At 40.7% G+C, this 16,989-nt stretch overlaps 1 pseudogene; it reads left to right on the top strand.

The window, feature by feature from the left end:
• Positions 1–1,446: 1,446 nt before the first annotated feature.
• Positions 1,447–2,399, top strand: LOC138420510 (olfactory receptor 5B12-like; annotated as a pseudogene).
• Positions 2,400–16,989: the final 14,590 nt, after the last annotated feature.

The raw sequence follows: 16,989 nt of genomic DNA, 5'->3' as shown, positions 1-16,989 counted from the left end.
AAATCATCTTTCTTATTCTTTCTAGAACATTGGTTTCTTCCTCACTATTCCCTCTGTTGCTATACAAAAAATGGAGTCATCGTTGCTTCCCCTTTCTCTAATGTCTTACATTCAATACATCATGAAATCCAGCCAACTCTATTTTGAAATATACCTAGAACTGGGTACTTTTTCATTTTCTCTTTCACTACCTGCCTGCTCCAAGCCATCAGCTTCTGTTACATAGATTATGAGATTAATGCAAAGAAACATGAAATTGGTGAAATCATAGTGTACTAGTCCTCATGCTCACATGTACGTTTTCCTTAACCTTGCCTACATTTTGAGTCCTTAGAAAGATTCTGTCACTACCTTCTAACAGTAAGAATGTCTTCATTGATTGTATTCTATTAAGTGCCAGGCAATACTGTTATACCATTTTACAAATGGATAAAATGAGGCTAAGACACCCTAGTTAATACATAATGTCATTCAGAAAAAAATGAATTCTTACTTGGTATAGCTGTAATGTCCTATATCTAAGTAGACAAGGAGTATTGTATGAAAAATTGGAAGAAGACATAAATGGAATATGACAGTGGAAGAAATTTGGGGCAGAAGCAAATGGAATGTATGAGGATGCAGGACATTGGATTTTCTAGCTATCTGGAATTCCTCTAATCCACTTCTAAAATCAATGCAGAGACCAATAACTCTGTCCTAACTTTAATGTATAAAATTCTACAGTGCCAGTTTGTATTATCTCTCCAATTTGACAATGAGTTCAAGGGACAGTGGATGGACAAATGATATCAAGTAATACCCAAAGCCAGTCCTCTAGTACCAGGTGGAGCAGGACTGTGCGTCCAGATATCTCTATTCTGAACTCACACTTTTAACTTTACTCTCTACATGTCTTTATTCCTTGTACAGGATTTACTACAGTATCCCACTGCATGAAATGACATAATCTATGTATCCCATTATCTTTTGAGAAAATGAAAGCCTAGAATACAATATTCTAAACTATGATTTAGGAGAGTATAATACTGCTCGATACAATAGCAGTAATTGAAATGACATGAACTAATTTATAGGGACCTATATTATTTCATGAATAGCCTGTCAGTGTTTAAAAATCTGAATTGTGATGCTAACACATCTAATTTAATAACAAATCCTGTGATTTTCCATAAGTTGCCTTTTGTCTATGAACTTTAATTTTGGTAATTTAAATAGAAGAATAGATAATTAAGATAGAAGATAGGGTTGTATTATCTCCAAAATCCTTTAAGCCAGAACACTCTATTTTCCACCAATATTTAAAAATTGCAGTTTGTTGTTACACCCATGTGAAATTCAAATAATTCTGATACAAGGTATTTACTGGACATAATGATAGCTCTAACTATGCTGCTAACAAGCTCCTCTTTTCTCACTGCTATGGGCCATTCACATACTGCACAAATGATCCCCGCGGAGAACAGCACAGGCGTGACTGAGTTCGCTCTTGCCGGGATAACTGATGACCCACAGCTGCAGATCCCGCTCTTTCTGGTGTTCGCGCTCATCTACCTCCTCACTCTGGTTGGGAACCTGGGGGTGATCACGCTGATCCTGCTGGACTCTCGTCTCCACACTCCCATGTACGTCTTCCTCAGCCACCTCTCCCTGGTGGACTTTGCTTACTCCACGGCCGTCACTCCCAAAGTGATGGCTGGCTTCCTCACAGGAGACGAGGCCATTTCCTACAAAGCTTGTGCTGCTCAGTTTTTCTTCTTTGCAGTCTTTCTCATTACAGAAAGTTTTCTCTTGGCCTCAATGGCCTATGACCGTCATGCAGCGGTGTGCAAGCCACTCCATTACACCAACATCATGACACCAAGAGTGTGTTCCTGGATGGTTGTAGGCGCCTATGTTCTTAGTGTTCTGGAGGCCTCTGTGCACACTTGGAACATATTCAGTCTCCCTTTCTGCAGATCCGGGTGATTGGTCACTTTTTCTGTGATGCTACTCCTGTCCTGGCTCTCTCATGCTCAGACAGCAACAGAAGCGAGATGGTGTTTTTCATTTTGGCAGGATTCAATATCATCTCTTCTGTCCTAATCATCTTGATCTCTTACCTGTTTATCTTTTTCACCATTCTGAGGATGCGTTAACCTGAAGGACATCAGAAGGCCTTTTCCACCTGTGCTTCCCACCTCACTGCTGTCTCCATCTTTTATGGGACAGCTTCTTTTAGGTACTTTCAGCCTGGTTCCCACCATTCCATGAGCACAGACAAACTGGCGTCTGTGTTCTATGCCATAGTCATTCCCATGGTGAATCCACTGATCTATAGTCTGAGGAACAAAGAGGTCAAGAGGGCGTTAAAAAAGGCTGTGGGGAAAGCAAAGTCCTCTCTAAAATTCAAATTTTAATGAAATAGAAATGTATTTCGTATGTACCAAGCTAGGGAAAATATTGACTTGCTAGACCATCAGTTTTATAAAATTATTGATGTACTTTCTCAATTCCTTTATTAAGTGTATGATGCAAATGGCTTACAAATATGATATCTCAGGAAAAATAGTTTAGGTAGTATCAACCTTGAACTCAGACATCTTATATAAAATTTCTCTTTATTTTTATTAGATAATTTCATTATTTCACACGATCAGCTCCACTGTCATTTCATTCAGTGTATATCAAGTAAATGCCCAAAGAAACGTCACTTATGGAAACCTCATGTGAATCACATGTTCATGAATGGACAAAAAATGAGTTCAGTATAAATGAGATTAGGCTATTAGAATATATTTGTAATATATATTATATAATTTAATAAAGGGCTTCCCTGGTGGCTCAGACAATGATTTTGGTGTCTCATAATGCATTATTAAATATAAACTTGGTGCCAAATATCCTGGCTATAGTTTTATTGCTTAATGTTTTGTTTTCTTTTTTTTCTTGTTTCAATGCTAATAAGCATAATTATATGGTCATCTTTAATTTTCTCAATTATCGTATATATCAGCTCGTTATCCAGAATGTACATTTTCATAAAACAATTTGAGGGCTTCCTTGGTGGCTCAGATGGAAAAGAATCTGCCTGCAATGCAGGAGACCTGGGTTTGACCCCTGGGTTAGGAAAATCCCCTGGAGAAGGAAATGGCTACCCACTCCAGTTTCTTGCTGGAGAATCCCATGCACAGAGGAGGCTGGTGAGGTACAGTCTATGGAGTTGCAAAGGGTCAGACATGACTGAGGGGCTAACACTTTCACTTTCATGAAAATTTTAATTAAAAAATTAGACCAGAGTATAAGACAAGAGAAATAATACTATAGGCTTATTTTATTTATGGAAATCAAAATAACATTTGATTTTAAAATAAGACAGCTCTGTCATCAGGTATTCAGCCTAGGACACATTTTATTTCCCTTCCTTCCTGTTTGCAGCCTACTTAGAGACTGGCATTTAAGCTCAAAGTAGAAGTTGGCCTGATTGGTCCTTGTCAATCTCTATGAATAACCTAGCCTATGTCTCAGTTTTTAGATGTCAGAACACTACAAATCATTCTGTGCTATGACAACAATTATGAAGATATCTTTTAAAGAAATCTAAAGATTTAACATCATGATCAGATAAGATTTATTTATTTCACATGAATTGTTCACCATCCAGAAATCTATGTGGTAAGCCACATTAGCAAAAGAAAAGATAAAAATCACATGATAATCTCATGGATGCAAATGTCATGGGTATTTTGAAAGTAATTGCATTAAATATGTGGAATTCTTTGGGTAGTATAGCAATGTCAAAAAAACATTTGACAAAATTCGTTGTCCATTCATGATATAAAATTATCATTAAAGTGGGTACAGAGGGAACATATCTCAATGTGCAAAGGCCATTTTATGGCAAACTCACACCAACATAATACTCAACAGCGAAAATCTGAAAGCCTTCCAGGCTAATTTAAAATTTTAATATGTGGCCTTACAGGCCTCCTATTAGTCCAGTTTTTCTAAAGAGCGGACAGGACTCATCTTCCTGGTGTCAGACCCCCAAGGCTGGGGTACCTAACACTCAGCTCCAACCACTTACTCTCCAGGGAGGATCTTTGCCCTGAAATCCCCACTTCTGTGGCCCTTTCCAGGGGCACAGGTCCCAACCTGTTTGTGTCTCTTCCCTTCCAACCTGATTCCATATAGAACTTTCTTACAAAAAGACTTTGGTTCTTCAAAGTCTTTCTGCCAGTCTCCATTTGGTTTTTGGTGAGTGTTGCTCCACGTGAAGATTTCTCTTTAAATTGGAGAATACTTGCTTTGGGCTTCTCCAGTGGCTCAGCTGGTAAAGAACACACTTGCCAATGCAGGAAACACAGAGACTCAGGTTCAACCCCTGGATCTGAGGATCCCCTGCAGAAGGAAATGGCAACCAGCTCCAGTCCTCTTGCCTGGAGAATCCCGTGACAGAGGAGCCAGGAGGGCTACAACCCACGGGGTCACGGAGAGCCGCACATGACTGAGCTTGCCCCCTGCCACACTTGCTTTGCACTGTGGTCTGAGCTTCTGCTGTACAGTGAGGTGAATCAGCTACACATACACTTACATCCTCTCCTTCTTGGATTTCGTTCCCATTTGCAGATGTATTTTTGTTTGTGATGGCAGGTGAATTCCACACTCTCTTACCCTGACATCTTGATTTCTTCTCTCAAATTAGTGGGAAAAAATGTTTCCAGTCTGCCAGAGTCCAGCTCCAGCAGCCAGGGAGCCAACCTGAAGAGATGGACGGTGCCGGCGATGATGATGTATCCTCTGACTCATAGTACGTGACTACATATTTATTTCAAGCTTCAAGTTCTCTTTTATACTTTGACAAAAGCATTAGGTCAGAGGTTTGACGTTTTTAGTTTCCCCCACCCAGGTTTACAGTATTTAACTTGTGACTACATTGTAACTCATGCTATATTCCGCAGTTTATCTCTTATCTTTCTAAATCCTGTTTGCCCCTAGCATCTTAGCATCATTATCTCCTAAAAAGGCTTCTCAGTTCAGTTCAGTTCAGTGGCTCAGTTGTGTCCGACTCTTTGTGACCCCGTGAATCGCAGCACGCCAGGCCTCCCTGTCCATCACCAACTCCCGGAGTTCACTCAGACTCATGTCTATCAAGTCAGTGATGCCATCCAGCCATCTCATCCTCTGTGTCCCCTTCTCCTCCTGCCCCCAATCCCTCCCAGCATCAGAGTCTTTTCCAATGAGTCAATTCTTCACATGAGGTGGCCAAAGTACTGGAGTTTCAGCTTTAGCATCATTCCTTCCAGAGAAATCTCCTTCAGAATGCACTGGTTGGCTTCTAGCTATTCTTAATTAATCCTAAACCCTAAACTCAGCAAACTTCTTTTGCCATAAACATTCCCCTCACAAACAGGTCTCAGATAATAATCCTTTCCATGGCCTCAAGCTGCAGCCTATGTGTTCATCTTGGGACATTCTTTGTAAAGATCCTTGAACAAATGTCAATGCTTATTTTATAGATTATTTTCTGGGCACAACTGCAGAAGGCTTTGTGCTTTCTCATGCTTCTCTCAAGCACCTGAACATTCTTTCCAGCCAACTCAACCGAAGAAAGGAGAGAATAAGTCAGAATCACAAGGCCTAACTCCTTCAGCCTGGGGCTGTGCCTGCAAGATGAGGAGATGAGGCCGTGCCTCCATTTCATCAGTAACGCCTAACAAGGCTCCCAACACCAGTCTGAAACTAATTGTGATTCCTTCTGGCAGAACAGTGTTTGAGCTATGCTTGTGTGTGTGCTAAGTTGCTGCAGTTGTGTCCGAATCTGTGACCTTGTGGACTGTAGCCTACCAGGCTCCTCTGTCCATGGGATTTCCCAGGCAAGAGTATTGGAGAGGGTTGCCATACCCTTATCCAGGGGATCTTCCCAACAGGGATCGAACTAATGTTTCTTTCATCTCCTGCATTGGCAGGCAGATTTTCTACCACTAATGCCACCTGGGAAAGGCTATATATATATATCAGTTTGGTGTATAACAAATTTATACAATGTTATATAACAATATTTCAGTGAAGGTGAAAATAATAAAAGCAAGCATCATTATTTAGAAGAAACTTGACAAGCTCATCAGAGATCAGAATAGGATATAATTTTCCCACTATACTTTGCATTTGAATGGGAATATATGGAATTATTTCTCACTGCTTGTTTGGTTGCTATATATTTTCAGTTTAGGTCAGTCAGTCAGTCATGTCCAGCTCTGTGACTTCGTGGCTTGCAGTAAGCCAGTCCTCCCTGCCCATCTGTTTATTTTAGTTATATATGTTAGTCTCCATTAAAACCAGATTGATAAAATTCTAATTGTACTAACTTTTTGGACTGTGGCAGAGATCATATACATGCTTGCTATAAAAGCTTTCTTCCTACACATAAAGAAATTTCCTTGGAAATGTGATAGGAGTGTATGGTTATTATCCACCATGCATTTTTATGACACTGTCTCGTTTCACTTCCAGAAACCTTTAGAGTCACTTGTAGAAGATGTCAGTATTACTAAGTGTAAGAATGAGAAGGTGTGGTCTCTCTTTACTACTTAGAAATGAATTACTTGGAAAACCACTTGACCTTTATATGACTGTAAGGAAACTGAGAAATACAGTTTCATCTAAAGGTATGAAATATGCATAAAAGGGAAGCAGATTCTTATGGGGTTGGAATAAAGCTGGAATACTTGCCATTTGCTAGATTTTGCTCCAATTAGGCTTAGATTTCCAAATTCAAGGGGCACAATAGACACAGAAAGATATTTACTTTCCAATGGGAAAGAAAAAGAATCCCACAGGATTTATGGAAGTAATGTCTGAGGCTTTGTGGTTCGATGCCCCAGCTGTGTTTTCCTTCCTGCTCTGACGTCCACATCAGCAGCTCCCAAGAGTGTTGTTCAGTTGTGTCCAACTCTGCAACCCCCTGGACTTTACAGTCCATTGATTCTCCAGGCCAGAATACTGGAATGGGTAGACTTTCCCTTCTCCAGCGGGTCTTCCCAAACCAAGGATCGAACCCAGGTCTCCTGCACTACAGGTGGATTCTTTTCCAGTTGACCCACCCACCAGGGACCCCCTCCAAGATTGTTAACAGCCTCTTTTTCTTTATTTTTGAGAACAGATGGGTATGCTGGAGGAGAAATAGCACCTCACACACCCATGACTTTCCTTAGTTAGCTCCCTAAGGACTCGGTCTCCACAGGAAAGGTTGTGATTTAAATATTCAGCACATGAGGCCTGGACCTGTGGATGGATCACAGGGGAACTTGTTCCTGAGAGCTTCATGTCAGAGTAATCCCCTTCAAGATAATTGTCGTCAGACCCTTAAGTTCCCACTGTGTGTGTGTGTTATGACTGAGTGTAAGTTGCTCAGTCATATCCAACTCTTGGGCACCCCAGGGACTATAGCCCGCCAAGATCCTCTGTCCATGGAATTCTCCAGGCAAGAATATTGGAGTGGACTCCCATTTCCTTCTCCAGGGGAACTTCCTGACCCAGAGGTCGAACCCAGGTCTCCTGCATTGCAGGTGGACGCTTTACCTTCTGAGCTACTATGGAAACCCCTTCAGTCCCAATTGGAATTTATTCAGTCTCACTAGAGTGAGATTACCCTTCATCCAAGGTAAGGGGCAGCGGCGGCGCTTTGCTGAAGCAGCCGTGAAGAGATACCCCACGCCCAAGTTAAGAGAAACCCAAGTAAGATGGTAGTGATGCAAGAGGGCGTCAGAGGGCAGACACACTGAAACCACACTCACAGAAAACTAGTCAATCTAATCACACTAGGACCACAGCCTTGTCTAACTCAATGAAACCAAGCCACGCCCGTGGGGCAACGCAAGATGGGCGGGTCATGGTGGAGAGGTCTGACAGAATGTGGTCCATTGGAGAAGGGAATGGCAAACCACTTCTGTATTCTTGCCTTAAGAACCCCATGAACAGTATGAAAAAGCAAAATGATAGGATACTGAAAGAGGAACTCCCCAGGTCAGTAGGTGTCCAACACGCTACTGGAGAAATAACTCTAGAAAGAGTGAAGGGATGGAGCCAAAGCAAAAACAATACCCAGCTGTGGATGTGACTGGTGATAGAAGCAAGGTCTGACGCTGTAAAGAGCAATATTGCATAGGAACCTGGAATGTCAGGTCCACGAATCAAAGCAAATTGGAAGTGGTCAAACAAGAGATGGCAAGAGTGAATGTCGACATTCTAGGAATCAGCGAACTAAAATGGACTGGAATGGGTGAATTTAACTGAGACGACCATTATATCTACTACTGCAGGCAGGGATCCCTCAGAAGAAATGGAGTAGCCATCATGGTCAACAAAAGAGTCCGAAATGCAGTACTTGGATGCAATCTCAAAAATGACAGAATGATCTTTGTTCATTTCCAAGGCAAGCCATTCAATATCACAGTAATCCAAGTCTATGCCCCAACCAGTAACACTGAAGAAGCTGAAGCTGAATGGTTCTATGAAGACTTACAAGACCTTTTAGAACTAACACCCAAAAGAGATGTCGTTTTCATTATAGGGGACTGGAATGCAAAAGTAGGAAGTCAAGAAACACCTGGAGTAACAGGCAAATTTGGCGTTGGAATGCAGAATGAAGCAGGGCAAAGACTAATAGAGTTTTGCCAAGAAAATGCACTGGTCATAGCAACACCCTCTTCCAACAACACAAGAGAAGACTCTACACATGGACATCACCTGATGGTCAACACCGAAATCAGATTGATTATATTCTTTGCAGCCAAAGACGGAGAAGCTCTATACAGTCAACAAAAACAAGGTCAGGAGCTGGCTGTGGCTCAGATCATGAACTCCTTATTACCAAATTCAGACTGAAATTGAAGAAAGTAGGGAAAACCGCTAGACCATTCAGATATGACCTAAATCAAATCCCTTATGATTATACAGTGGAAGTGAGAAATAGATTTAAGGGCCTAGATCTGATAGATAGAGTGCCTGATGAACTATGGAATGAGGTTTATGACATTGTACAGGAGACAGGGATAAAGACCATCCCCATGGAAAAGAAATGCAAAAAAACAAAATGGCTGTCTGGGGAGGCCTTACAAATAACTGAGAAAAGAAGAGAGGTGAAAAACAAAGGAGAAAAGGAAAGATATAAGCATCTGAATAGCAAGAAGAGATAAGGAAGCCTTCTTCAGCGATCAGTGCAAAGAAATAGAGGAAAACAACAGAATGGGAGAGACTAGAGATCTCTTCAAGAAAATTAGAGATACCAAGGGAACATTTCATGACAAGATGGGCTCAATAAAGGACAGAAATGGTATGACCTAACAGAAGCCGAAGATATTAAGAAGAGGTGGCAAGAATACACAGAAGAACTGTACAAAAAAGATCTTCATGACCCAGATAATCATGATGATGTGATCACTCATCTAGAGCTAGACATCCTGGAATGTGAAGTCAAGTGGGCCTTAGAAAGCATCACTACGAACAAAGCTAGTGGAGGTGATGGAATTCCAGTTGAGCTGTTTCAAATCCTGAAAGATAATGCTGTGAAAGTGCTGCACTCAATATGCCAGCAAATGTGGAAAACTCAGCAGTGGCCACAGGACTGGAAAAGGTCAGTTTTCATTCCAATCCCAAAGAAAGGCAATGCCAAAGAATACTCAAACTACCGCACAGTTGCACTCATCTCACATGCTAGTAAACTAATGCTCAAAATTCTCCAAGCCAGGCTTCAGCAATACATGAACCATGAACTCCCTGATGTTCAAGCTGGTTTTAGAAAAGGCAGAGGAACCAGAGATCAAATTGCCAACATCTGCTGGATCATGGAAAAAGCAAGAGAGTTCCAGAAAAACATCTATTTCTGCTTTATTGACTATGCCAAAGCCTTTGACTGTGTGGATCACAATAAACTGTGGAAAATTCTGAAAGACATGGGAATACCAGACCACCTGACCTGCCTCTTGAGAAACCTATATGTAGGTCAGGAAGCAACAGTTAGAACTGGACATGGAACAACAGACTGGTTCCAAATAGGAAAAGGAGTATGTTAAGGCTGTGTATTGTCAACCTGCTTATTTAACTTCTATGCAGAGTACATCATGAGAAATGCTGGACTGAGAGAAACACAAGCTGGAATCAAGATTGCCGGGAGAAATGTCAATAACCTCAGATATGCAGATGACACCACCCTTATGGCAGAAAGTGAAGAGGAACTAAAAAGCCTCTTGATGAAAGTGAAAGAGGAGAGTGAAAAAGTTGGCTTAAAGCTCAACATTCAGAAAACGAAGATCATGGCATCTGGTCCCATCACTTCATGGGAAATAGATGGAGAAACAGTGGAAACAGTGTCAGACTTTATTTTTGGGGGCTCCAGAATCACTGCAGATGGTGACTGCAGCCATGAAATTAAAAGACGCTTACTCCTTAGAAGAAAAGTTATGAGCAGTCTAGACAGCATATTCAAAAGCAGAGATATTACTTTGCCGACTAAGGTCCATCTAGTCAAGGCTATGGTTTTTCCTGTGGTCATGTATGAATGTGAGAGTTGGACTGTGAAGAAGGCTGAGTGCTGAAGAATTGATGCTTTTGAACTGTGGTGCTGGAGAAGACTCTTGAGAGTCCCTTGGACTGCAAGGAGATCCAACCAGTCCATTCTGAAGGAGATCAGCCCTGAGATTTCTTTGGAAGGAATGAGGCTAAAGCAGAAGTTTCAGTACTTTGGCCACCTCATGCGAAGAGTTGATTCATTGGGAAAGAGTCTGATGCTGGGAGGGATTGGGGGCAGGAGGAGAAGGGGACGACCAAGGATGAGATGGCTGGATGGCATCACGGGCTCGATGGATGTGAGTCTGAGTGAACCCCGGGAGATGGTGATGGACAAGGAGGACTGGCGTGCTGCGATTCATGGGGTCACAAAGAGTCTGACACGACTGAGCGACTGAACTGAACTGAACTGAGAGTGAGATTAACCTGGTGCTCCGGGGACCTTGTTCACTTGATTTTATTTTATCACAAGCGGGTCTCAGTGCAGGAGGCCTTTTCCTTCACGACATTGCTGCAATCCGTTAGTCAGAATGACTTTGAATAGCACTCTCTGATAACAAGAGGAATTTTTTATGTGGACTGAGTGATTTACTAAGCGTTTCATACCCTCCATTCTATTTCATCTGCAAAGCACTGTATGATACATCAGGAGTGGGAATCACTAATTTCATTAAAAGATACAGAAGTTGAGGCTAAGGGTAGTGAAGGATTTCACTTTTGTTCCCCTCTGAAGTGAGAAATCTTAAAGTGAGGACTTTTGAGGTTTAATGTGTAGGGCCAAGGAATCCACTTATGTCCAAGTGGTGTATTCAAATTAATTAGATAATTCAGAAGGTATAAACATGATTATAAAGTAAACAAATCATGGGTCATATAATGTACAGCATACAGACTATAGTTCATATTCCTTTATTGCATATTTGAAAGTTTTTAAGTGAGCAGATCTTAAAAATCCTCATCACAAGGGGAAAAGATTGTAACTATGTATCAGAATGGATGTTACCTAGACTTATTATTATGATGATCATTTTGCAATACATACAAATATCAAATCATTACACTACACATCTGAACTGATATAGCATGTGATTATTCCCTCTGTTTAAAAGAGGTAGTTTAAGACCATGCAGAGGGGAAGCCATAACCTGCCTCTCCTATTAAGCTTTCATCCGACCTCATCTTGTAGGGTTGTTGGTTGTTATGTTGCTGTGACGTGAGTAGAAAAACATTAGTAGAAAAGGAATTGGGATTGCATCTTGGAGTAGCTCTAGAAAATATTGACCGTTGTTTTCCATATTTAAGCCATCATGTAGTTTTTTTAACAGTTATAAAACAAGTGTTTTATATTATCACATGTTTGATGCCTAAATATAAGATATTCATTTCAATATATTTCAGTTTAAAAGGGAAATTGTTGGACTTTGACAAGAGGGTTGAAACCTTCCTCTTGTTTTCTATTCGACACACCAGTTTTTTATTTCATTTTTTTCCTTTCCTTTGGATTAGATTTATCTCAGACTAAGTACTTAATTTTTCTTTTTTGGTCACCTATTATTGCAACTTTCATCCTTCACTTATTAAGTTGAACCTTAATATTTATTTTTTGTCATTATGAAAGAACTATATAGCAGTTTAATTCTGATTGATTCCCACCCCTTTTTGCTCTTATTGTCAAATATTTTAACTTTACATACAATTCAAACTTTAGGAGAGTTTTAAACAATATTTAAAACACAATATACTTATTTGTGTTATTGACATAGTTTTTCCAGTAATATTTCTAATTTTCTTTATTTTTCATTTTGTAACTTTTTCCTAGAAGAACCTCCTTTAGTTTTTCTGTCAGGATAGATCTACAGGCAATTGGATCATTCCACTCAACCCTGAATTGGTTGCTTATGTTGAGAAATCTGCATTCAGTCTCACTGAAGCTCTTACCAAAATAATGGTTAGCTTTCTTCTCTGGCTGCTTTTCATATTTACTTTTTGACTTTCATTCGATGAAATATCATGATGAATCTGAGGAACGCGGGAGAAGTTTGAATGGCATTGCTACATATATTCTCAAGCTTGTGCTAAAACAGGAGTTCCTTTACAAGTAGGTCCAGAATTAAATTAAGTTGGGAAAACATTGGATTTGTTCAATCTAAACTTAATTTCAAAATCATCTGTAAGTAAATTCCTATGAAAGTGTTACACAGTATATTACAAATATTTGAAAAAATATTGCCATATTGAAGAAACAGATTTCCCATGGGTCACTTTTTGAGGCGAGCAGTCTTATTGTGACCCCCTTCTACCGTATATCAGTTGTTCTGTGGTGTCTATGAATACCCTTCCTCGGAAAAGATCAGAAAGTTTGAATGTCATACATAGGATTTCTATAGCCTGCTTTCTCACATGTACCTGCTGTGCGTTCTTTGGAAGTTACTTAACTTCTCAAATGTGTCTTTTTTTTTCTTATTTTTAAAAGATGATAGTAATAATGTCTATATGGGGATTTTTGTGAGTACTGTATTAGATTTAGCCTGACATATAATATATGCTCAGCAGCTATATATATGTCAGGCAAATAACATATAATCTACAGTATATATTTATATATATACACACATGCACACACACATATATATATATATACACACATACACACACACACATATATATATATACACACACATACATATATATATATACATACATGGAAGTTAAAGTTAAAGTGGCAGTCACTCAGTTGTGTCTGACTCTGTGACCCCATGGACTATACAGTCCATTAATTCTCCAGGCCAAAATACTGGAGTGGGTAGCCTTTCCCGTCTTCAGGGGATCTTCCCAACCCAGGGATCGAATCCAGGTCTCCTGCATTGCAGGCGGATTCTTTACCAGCTGAGCCACAAGGGAGCCCACATAATATATATATGCACACACATATTGTTGTAGCCACACGTTCTGGGTAACAAACTCACTCAGGAGGACAATGCAGATAGTGGACTGCAGTTTACTACACCAGCAGGCCCAAGGCAGAGTCTCCTTTTAGCCAAGGACCCCAAACACTTTTTGTGAAAATCTTATATACCCGAAGTGTATAAACTTCCCCGAAACTAGTCTGAGCAAAGGAAAAAGAAAGATACAATCAACGTTAACCCGTGATATATATGTCTTAAGCCTAGATAGTTAACACCAAACAGTTATCAGTAGGCCTGTGGTCATACCCAAATAAGCGTAATAGAATGTATGATTCTATTCGGTTACACAGATAATGAGTGTATTCTTTTAGGCAATGGATAGCCCTGGGGCTCTTCCTTCTGGGAGCCTGGTTTTCCAGTTGGTTTGTTGTTTCCATAGAGCATATACTCTAAGTCCATAGCCCAGCCCAAGATGGAGTCCTGCTTTCAGGATGCAGCCTGTTCTGTTTCCTCCTTCAACATATATACGTTATACTATTAATGAGGACAACGCTGCAATCATTCTAAATGCTAATAACAACTGACATGTAATTTTCTGACCATAATCATCACTTTTTATTTGTAGCATAATAATTTGTATGCATGTTTTATATTCCAATTTAAAGCATAAGCTCCTAGGTTTTCTGGGGAAAAGGGGATTTAATATGTTGTGTGTTCTTAAGCTGCTGCTGCTGCTGCTGCTAACTTGCTTCAGTCGTGTCTGACTCTGTGTGACTCCAGAGATGGCAGCCCACCAGGTTCCCCCGTCCCTGGGATTCTCCAGGCAAGAACACTGGAGTGGGTTGCCATTTCCTTCTCCAATGTATGAAAGAGAAAAGTGAAAGTGAAGTCGCTCAGTAGTATCCGACTCTTTGCAACCCCATGGGCTGTAGTTTACCAGGCTCCTCCGTCCATGGGATTTTCCAGGCAAGAGTACTGGAGTGGGTTGCCGTTGCCTCCTCTGTGTTCTTAAGGGCAGGTTAATAAAAGGATAACAATAAGCAATAATAATATTTTTGAGTGATTATCACTTTAGGCACTGTAATAAGATTATATATAAAGTTGCCTTCCAAGGATATCACGATACAGTGATGCCTGCAGTGGTGCCATGCCCATGTCACACAGATGTTTAGGGTTTCATAGTACAAAATGGGGAGTCTGCTATTTAAATCTAGATATGTCTGCCTGCACTTCATATGCTCACATCTCTCACACTATATAGATGTTGCCCAACCATGGACTTAGAAGAAAGATTCTAATACATTTCTAGTAATAAGAGTAGCAGCTGTTTCTTCCAGGATGAGAACAATAAACAACAGACAGTCTAACAGTCTAACAATAAACAGCAGTAGTCTAAGATGGTCCCAATACTCTGGTGTATGAGAATTCCATTTAGTCATGCCTCCATAGTGTAGACATGAATTACTCAAATTGTTACCTAGTCTAAGCTTGCTCTGCTAGATGCATGGATTGGAGAGAATGAATTACAGGCCAATGAATCAGAGGCAGTTGGGTGACTGAGAAGTTACAGACTAATGTCTCAAAATATCCATTTCATGGGGTCTGGATGCCAGGTTCTTTTGTGGATCAGGAAACAAAGTAAAAAGTCCATTCATCTTGCAAGTATATCCAAGGGTGGCAAGCCTCAGGCAGGGGATGTGTTCATTTTTTCCTTCCTGACATCTCCAGATGGACAAGGTTCTGAACAAAGGCTCTTTAGATCGACAGTTAGGCAGTTGATCTTTAGATCAACAGAGGGGTAGGATTCTCTGAGGCGGGCCATTATATATGATTTTAAAGACAAAAGCAACTAAAAGCAAGTCAAAGAAACAGAATCAGAGCTGATTTTTCCATGCAATGCAATATCTCAAGGAAAATTCTAGGAATTACTGCACTGAGGCTTTTAAAGCTGATAGGCTGTAAGAAATAGATTTTAGGTATGATGGATTCTCCTTGAGAAATAGATTATGCACAATGATGCATGTTTCCAAATTAGTGGGAATCAAATGTACATCAGTCTGAACCTAATCGTCAGTCCCAGTGGTTTTTGCTTTATGCAGGATAAGATTTGAGTTATACTAACCAGTACTTTGGCCACCTCATGCAAAGAGTTGACTCATTGGAAAAGACTCTGATGCTGGGAGGGATTGGGGGCAGGAGGAGAAGGGGATAACAGAGGATGAGATGGCTGGATGGTATCACTGACTCAATGGACGTGAGTCTGAGTGAACTCCGGGAGTTGGTGATGGACAGGGAGGCCTGGCGTGCTGCAATTCATGGGGTTGCAAAGAGTCAGACATGACTGAGCGACTGAACTGAACTGAACCAGTTGTCCACGCTGGTCCTGTGGTCCACACCAATCATTCCCCCTGATAATTTTCGTCTTTGGGATGGGCATTTTTGTTTGCTTGTGTTTGTTTATGAATTGTGTTCTGGAAAGGACACTGAAAACAAACTTTCCAGGAGCAAGTCTTGCTATCTGTGCTGCAGTCCCTCTGGCTTCTTTAGATTCTGCCACCTTCTTTGACAACTTGAAGACACCGTAGCTTTTCACTTTGTTTGGGCAATCCTTCCCATGCTGTGGAGAAGGAAATGGCAACCCGCTCCAGAATTCTTGCCTGGAGAACTGCATGGACAGAGGAGCCTGGTGGGCTACAGTCCATGGGGTTGCAAAGAGTCAGACACGACTGAGCAACTATCACTCACGCTTATTACGTTACCTCTATCCATCCTTCATGTATTGGCTGAGGTGTTGATTCTCTGAGAAAACTTTCTGCCTGTCATTGAAAGTGTGTTTTTATGGGGCTTCCCTATAGTAGTCAGTGGTTAAAAATCTAACTTGCAATTGCCTTGCAATTTAAGCAACAGATTCGATCCCTGGTCAGGGAAGTAAGATCCCACATGCAGAGGAGCAACTGAGCCGTCTTGACACAACGAAAGATCCTGCCTCATGCAACGAAGATCCCACCGGCCAACTAAGATCTGACACAGTCAAATAAATGAAGATTTTCAAAGCAGATTCTCACTATTCACTCTCATGTGGGCACCTTGTTCTAATTATAGTTGTATATCCTGATTTGTGAGTTTGCTTAATGCTTGTCTTCTCCTGTTAACCTGAGCATGTGAGACTGTGAACATGGTTGTTTTGCATGGATATACATCCATGATCAGGACTATGCCTAAACTCATCTGGGACCAATACACAATTGAATGGATGAATGAATAATTCTTGTCAATGGTGCAAACGTTTGAGAATTAAGGCATGCAATTCTGTCTGAAATCCGTTTGGCTTAATAACAGACTTCTGTCCCTCTTACTCCATGTTTATGCCAATATTCGGCCCTAGAAGTAATGGTGTGACTTGATTTTAGCATCACCAAAGAGAATTAATAAAACCTATGTTAATACACTCACCGTCTCCCTCGGCGAGCAGAACTAGATTCCCATGCACACATTAGTCACATTTTGCCCAGTAGTCTGAGATAAGGACCGATGTTGC

Source organism: Ovis canadensis, chromosome 15 (assembly GCF_042477335.2).
Source record: "Ovis canadensis isolate MfBH-ARS-UI-01 breed Bighorn chromosome 15, ARS-UI_OviCan_v2, whole genome shotgun sequence".
NCBI lineage: Eukaryota > Metazoa > Chordata > Mammalia > Artiodactyla > Bovidae > Ovis > Ovis canadensis.
The sequence above is the reverse complement of the archived record's forward strand: the minus strand, read 5'-3'. Positions and strand labels throughout refer to the sequence as shown.